The sequence below is a fragment of the Microtus pennsylvanicus genome, chromosome 21, assembly GCF_037038515.1.
Source record: "Microtus pennsylvanicus isolate mMicPen1 chromosome 21, mMicPen1.hap1, whole genome shotgun sequence".
In the NCBI taxonomy this organism is placed as follows: Eukaryota; Metazoa; Chordata; class Mammalia; order Rodentia; family Cricetidae; genus Microtus; species Microtus pennsylvanicus.
The window spans coordinates 32,637,971-32,644,541 of NC_134599.1; positions in this window are offsets into that span (position 1 = coordinate 32,637,971).

Here is a 6,571-nt window from a genome sequence, read left to right on the forward strand (position 1 = left end):
GGCCTCCAACTCAGAGCTCGATCCACCTGCCTCTGCTTCCTGAGTGTTGGGGTTAAAGGTGTGCACTCCCACCGCCACTGGGCACAAATATGCATTCTTTTACAGCTTATTAGTCTGTAATTACGTAACTGTGGAATTGATCTGTATAATTATTAGCAAGGGCCTTTATTTGGTGTTTTCAGATCATGGGTCCTATAAAGTTGTATTAGAAACCATGAAGTGGGGGCTGGAGAGATGGCTCAGAAGTTAAGAGCATTGCCTGCTTTTCCAAAGGTCCTGAGTTCAATTCCCAGCAACCACATGGTGGCTCACAACCATCTGTAATGGGGTCTGGTGCCCTCTTCTGGCCTGCAGACATACACACAGACAGAATATTGTATACATAATAAATAAATAAAATGTTAAAAAAAAAGACGGGGGCTGGAGAGATGGCTCAGTGGTTAAGAGCATTGCCTGTTCTTCCAAAGGTTCTGAGTTCAACTCCCAGCAACCACATGGTGGCTCACAACCATCTGGAATGAGGTCTGGTGCCCTCTTCTGGCCTGCAGGCATACACACAGACAGAATATTGTATACACAGTAAATAAATAAATAAATAAGTAAAAAGAAACCATGAAGTGGTTGTTTTTTGTGGATGCATGGTATGGTTACTGTAATAGAGTTAGGTCATCAATTGTGTGTTAGAAAAAATACAGTGAAAATGAGGCTTTTCAGGATGTTTATCCCTTTCCCTGATTCAGCTATTTCCTGTACCAAAATCAGGCTTAACGTGCAGTGAAGAATAAAGGAAGCCCGACTGGAGGATCGTCACACGAATCCTACCAATTTTACATGCCTTTTAGCACGGTGCTCCAAAAAGGATAATTTCCTTTTAATCTTTAGTGTCTTTGATCTTTTCACTGCAAAGATAATCAATTAGCTTTTAATTACTTTTTCAGAAATTAGAATGTTAAATAGTATATATCTCTTCAATTTCTTTTTAAGAATTAAAATATACCAAAGACATCTTATTAGTTAATGGAAGCAACAAATAGTAAAGTTTGTTCAAAGTTTATATTCTTATCTGTCTGTCTGTCTATCTATCAATCTATCATCTATCTATCTATCTATCTATCTATCTATCTATCTATCTATCATCTATATATATTTATCTATCAATATCTGTCATCTATCTATCCGTCTATCTATCTATCTATCTATCTATCTATCTATCTATCTATATCTATCTATCTGTTTGTCTGTCTATCTATCATATCTATATATATTTATCTATCAATATCTATCTATCTATCTATCTATCTATCTATCTATCTATCTATCTGACAAAGGGTTTCATTCTGTAGCCCCAGCAGGCCTGGCACACCTTATGTAGCCCAGGCTAATACAGAGCACATATCCGAGAAAGAGAGGACTAGAGATGGAGCCTTGGAAACCCTGGTTTGGAGAGAGGATTGGGGTGATATAACAGACATGTTGAGGAGTGCACACCCCCTGTGACAGAAGCCTGGGGTCCATTATACACTGTTACTGTGTCTTTTTTTGTGCATTTAAAAGTTTCTTAATAAAGCTGGGAAGGTGGTGGCGCACGCCTTTAATCCCAGCACTTAGGAGACAGAGGCAGGCAGATCTCTGTGAGTTTGAGGCCAGCCTGGTCTACAAGAGCTAATTCCAGAACAGGATCTAAAACTACAGCGAAACCTTGTCTCGAAAAACCAAATAAATAAATAAAAAAAGTTTCCTAATAAAGAAGTTTGAGCCCAGCCCAGTGGTGTGATCTTAACCATTTCAGCTGCTCAGTGACTGAAGCTGGAGAGTAGCGTGCAGGAGTCTAGGACCTGTTGGGCAACATAGCCCAACCTGTTCACCTCGAAATCAAAAGGGAGTTTTAAACAGACAGAGAACAACTTAAAAGCCTTTGGAAAAATCTCACCAAGAAACGTCTTTGAATACTTTCTTACTTATTTCTATTATTGTGATAAAATAACCCTGACAAAGCAATGCAGGGGCAAAAGGGGCAAAAGGGGCAAAGGGGGCAAAAGTGTTTGACTTAGCTCGCCATTTCAGGTAACAATCCACCACGTGAGGAGCCAAGGCAGAGGGAACTGAAGTAGCTGGAAACATAGCCTGGGGGGTGGGGGCGGGAAGGGGGGGGGAGAGAGAGAGAGAGAGAGAGAGAGAGAGAGAGAGAGAGAGAGAGAGCAGAGAGAAGGGGAGAGAGATGGGAGGGGAAAGAGGGGAGAGGAGTAAATAGGGGAAAGAGAGGAAGGAAAGTGGAGGGAGGCAGAGAGAGAGTTGAAAGAGAAAAAAGAGGGGAGAGAAAGGAGAGAGAGAATGTATGTGTGTGTGTGAGAGAGAGAGAGAGAGAGAGAGAGAGAAAGAGAGACAGAAACAGAGAAAGGGAGAGGGAGAGAGAGAGAAAAAGAGAGAGAGAACCAATGCATGTATGCTAGAGCTTAGCCCTCTCTCTCTCTCTCTCTCATATATATATGTTATATATGAGACCCAAATCTAGAGAATGTTGCTGCCCATTTTTGGTCAGGTCTCCCCCTCAATTAATGTAACCAAGACTACATTGAATATCTCAGATATGCCCTCAGGAGGCAGAGGCAGAGGCAGGCAGATCTCTGTGAGTTTGAGGCCACCCTGGTCTACATAATAAGTTCCAGGACAGTCAGGGTTACACAGTGAAAGCCTATCTTGAAAACCAAAAGCAAAATAAAACAAAACCAAACCCACATGAACTCACCCCTCACCCTCCAACATGGCTCATGAATTGGTCTGTGGTAAGGAGGATGTGAGAATTCTTAGCTGCCATGGCTTCATTTTCTAATATGCCTAGCACCTGTCTTCTCTGGCTGTTGATCTGGGAATCTTCCAGCAGATCTACTTCAGCTCAGAGCCTCAATTTGTCACCTTGATGTCTATTTTTCCTGTGACCAGGTCCTGCTGAGACACTGCCTTTTGACCCGTTACCTACCTGCTACCTGCCAGAAACATGAGGCTTTTGTCTAGAGGACCAGAGAGTCCCTTATTATTAAGAACATCTTTTAGACTAATAGCATTCCAGCCCTGCATTTCTCTTTCGGCATGAATTTTTTATTGGTGAATTTTCTTACAACCCTTTTCCTTCATGTTTGTTTGTAGAAGGATCTCCTGGGACCTGATGTCCATGTTCATCATCTTGTATCTGTCTGGTCCTTGGTCTGCTTAGATTCTCAAAATCAAGACTCAAGTCCAGCTTCGATTTTAGGAGAAAAAGACAAGTGAAGAGGAAAAGGGGGTTGCAGATAAACATGAAGAAGAGAAAGTAGGGTTAGGTAAAAGAACTGGAGCATACATGTTAAACTGTTTACTCAAATGGCTATTAGAATTTCCCACTGCCACGCACACTTAAACACTTTGCAGCATTTACAGTTGGGCACTATGTGGGACATCTTTCTGATACCCGCCTACGGTGTTGTAATCACGATCTCGATCATCTCATACACGCGACATAAACTTGAAAATACAAGGAGGGGCTGGCCCTGGGCCTCTCAGGCTCTGTGGATTGCATACAGGATGGAGATAGCTTGATCAACTTCCTGTCTTAGGAGGAAGTGGGATGGTGTGGGGAGGAGGGACACCCAGACCTGGATGGTAGCTTGGAGGAAAGGGAAAACGTCCAAGCGAGCTCCTTGAAATTCTCCCAGTGCAACTCAATCCGCAGTTACTGTGCGCCTACTGTGTGCCCTGCACAAGAGAAGCAGCTGTGTGGGGATTGACCTGGACCTTCCTGCGCACAGCAGGGGCGTTACCTTGCCTGGGTCCTTTTGGTTTGGCTTTGCTCCAGAGTCTCAGCGGATTCCTTCTCAGAACTGCTGTGAGATGACCAAGGGAACTCATGACTGTGCACGAAACAAACACATTTGTGATATAACGATACATAGGCTTGCCCCTCTGTGGTGGTGGTGGTACTTTTCTCCAGGGCTGGGGATGCAACCCATAGCCTTGGACATGCTAGGCAAATGGCCTACCACTGAGCCACACTCCTAGCCCACCCTTCTCTATTAACACAGTAAATAAAAAGATCTGGTAATGGATCTAACCGATCCTACAATTTCAAAGTAGTTTAAACTGAAGTTTGGGGCGAGGGAGCACCTTTGTTAAAGACTCTAGAAGGTGGGTCAACTGCTTAAAACTTGGTGTCGTGGAGAATTAAATTCCCCCTGGCTCTGAACTATATTTTATATAAGAGGGGGGAAAAACAGTAGTGAGGAAAGAGACATTTCAAATCTCGAAAATCTCTTTGACAGCTGGCTTAATAGAAAACACTCGGGTATGCTTCTGCATTCATTATATTACAGTGCCCATGGAAGCCCGCGGGTACTTTTGTAGTGCATACTTGGGTGATAGGGGTTTGAAAACCTTGTGGCCCCAGGCTATCAGACCATTTGCTATGATTTTTGATTTAGAAGATTTTTCCAAATCCTTGTTGCTGTTACAACTTGCATGTTTTCCACTGGAGAAAAAAAACCAGTGTGATAGCTAGGAATAAATAGTTTAATATGTGCTGGCCATTTCTTGTCCCTTCCAGATGCCTGCGGCCCTCCCATCCTGCTCTGGGATCTGTAAGAGTACTAGCAAGAGGCTTCCTGGTTGTGCTAGTGACCGCATTGCTGTGACCTCCTGACAGAGTGACACAGGAAGTGTTCATTTCGGCTCACAGTTCCCTCGTGGCAGGGACAGTGTGGTGACTGGAAGAGGAGGCAACTGTCACATTGAGTCCCCAGCCGGGAACCAGAGAGCCGTGGACACTGGTGCTCACCCAGCTTTCTCCTCTCCATGCGGCTGAGCACCTCAGCCCAAAGAATGGTGCTGCCCACATTTCACGTGGGTTTTCTCACCTCCCTTGACTTGGTCCAGATACTCTCTCACAGACATGTGCAGAGATCTGATCCCGGCAAGCTGATACTTCACAGAAAGCATGGTACTGGCCCTCTGGTTTCCAGTGGGTAATTCTAGCAGGAGAAGATAGAGAAGGAAGACAGGAGACCGGGGAACTTACTTCCCAGCTGAAGAGGGTTTGTTTTGTCTCTGCACAAATCAGAGTTCTGTACTCGTACCCCCTCTCCCGTGTTTACTCTTTGAACTTACAATGAATCCTCCTGTCTTGGCCTTCCAAATAAATGCCGGGAGACATGAGCCACTGATACTGGCTATACAAGTCCCTGCTGTCGGTGTGTTTCTGTTATGTCTTTTTTCCCTCTCATCCCTTTGGACATATGAATGCTAACAGGGAGCTCTGCAGCTATCACTAGGGTCAGACTTGATGACTGACCTCTACCTAGCTTAGAAATAGTCCATTGTTAAAACCTGCCTAAAATTTCAAATCTGACTGTACTGCTCATTTCCTGCTGGGCTCGAATGCATTTGGTGGGACAATGAGTTACATGCCTTTTAGTGAAAGCATTATCTGCAGTATTGGGTTCTCTTGATCGTAATGGAAGCTAGAGGGCATGAAGCCTTGGTATTTCGGAGCCTGACGTTGATAATGGCTCTGGAAAGAAAGGGCTGGGAATACTGAAGACATACTGATGTTCGTATAGTCAGTCATATTGATTTTGCCTCCATTTGGGTTTGTTTTCATTTATGCACAGATAAAACAGAAGACAGCTGTAAAGATGCCTATAAATGCCAATGGGGCCATGTTCCTGGTACTGACATATTGATAGCAGGCCATGGATTCTGACAGCCCAAGCCAGGGTGGTGATGGAGACGAACTCGTGGCCTCATGCATACTAGACACATTTTCTACCACTGAACTACATCTTTAGCCGAAGCAGAAATGCCTAAAATGTGGCCCCATATGATGGCATCAGGGTTCTCTAGAGGAAAAGAACTTATTGGATGAAAAAAGTACATATACATATGTATCTATATATCCATGTGTATGTATGTATACGTATGTATGGGATTTACTAGAATGATTTACAGGCTGTGGCCCACCTAGTCCAACAATGGCTATCTACCAATAGAAGGTCCAAGAACCTAGTATTGTCAGTCCATGAGGCTGGATGTCTTAGCTGGTCTTCAGTATACACCAGGATCCTGAGGAAGTAGGCTCTAATGCTAATAAGGAAATGAACTTGCCATTTCTTTGAGAAATGAGAGAGTTGGGGGGGGGAGTGTTGAAGCAGGCCCCTTGTTGGTTCCTGGTTGCTTAGCCCTGAAATAATCACACAGAAACCATATTATTTGCAATACTGTTTGGTCAATAGCTTAAGCGTATTTCTGGCTAACTCATATCCTAAACTAACCCATCTCTATTCATCTGTGTATTACCACATGACTGTGGCTTACCCAGTAAAGTACAGCATCTGTCTCTGGCAGGCTATATGGCTTCTCTCTGACTCTGCCTCCTTTCTACCAGCATTCAGTTTAGTTTTCCCGCTCTTATCTACATTCTGCCCTATCAACAGGCCAAGGCAGTTTCTTTATTCACCAATGGTATTCACAGCACACAGAGAGGACTCCCACATCAGGGGAGGGAGAGGAAGAGGGTGAGAGAGGGAGGAAGAGGGAAGGGGAAGAG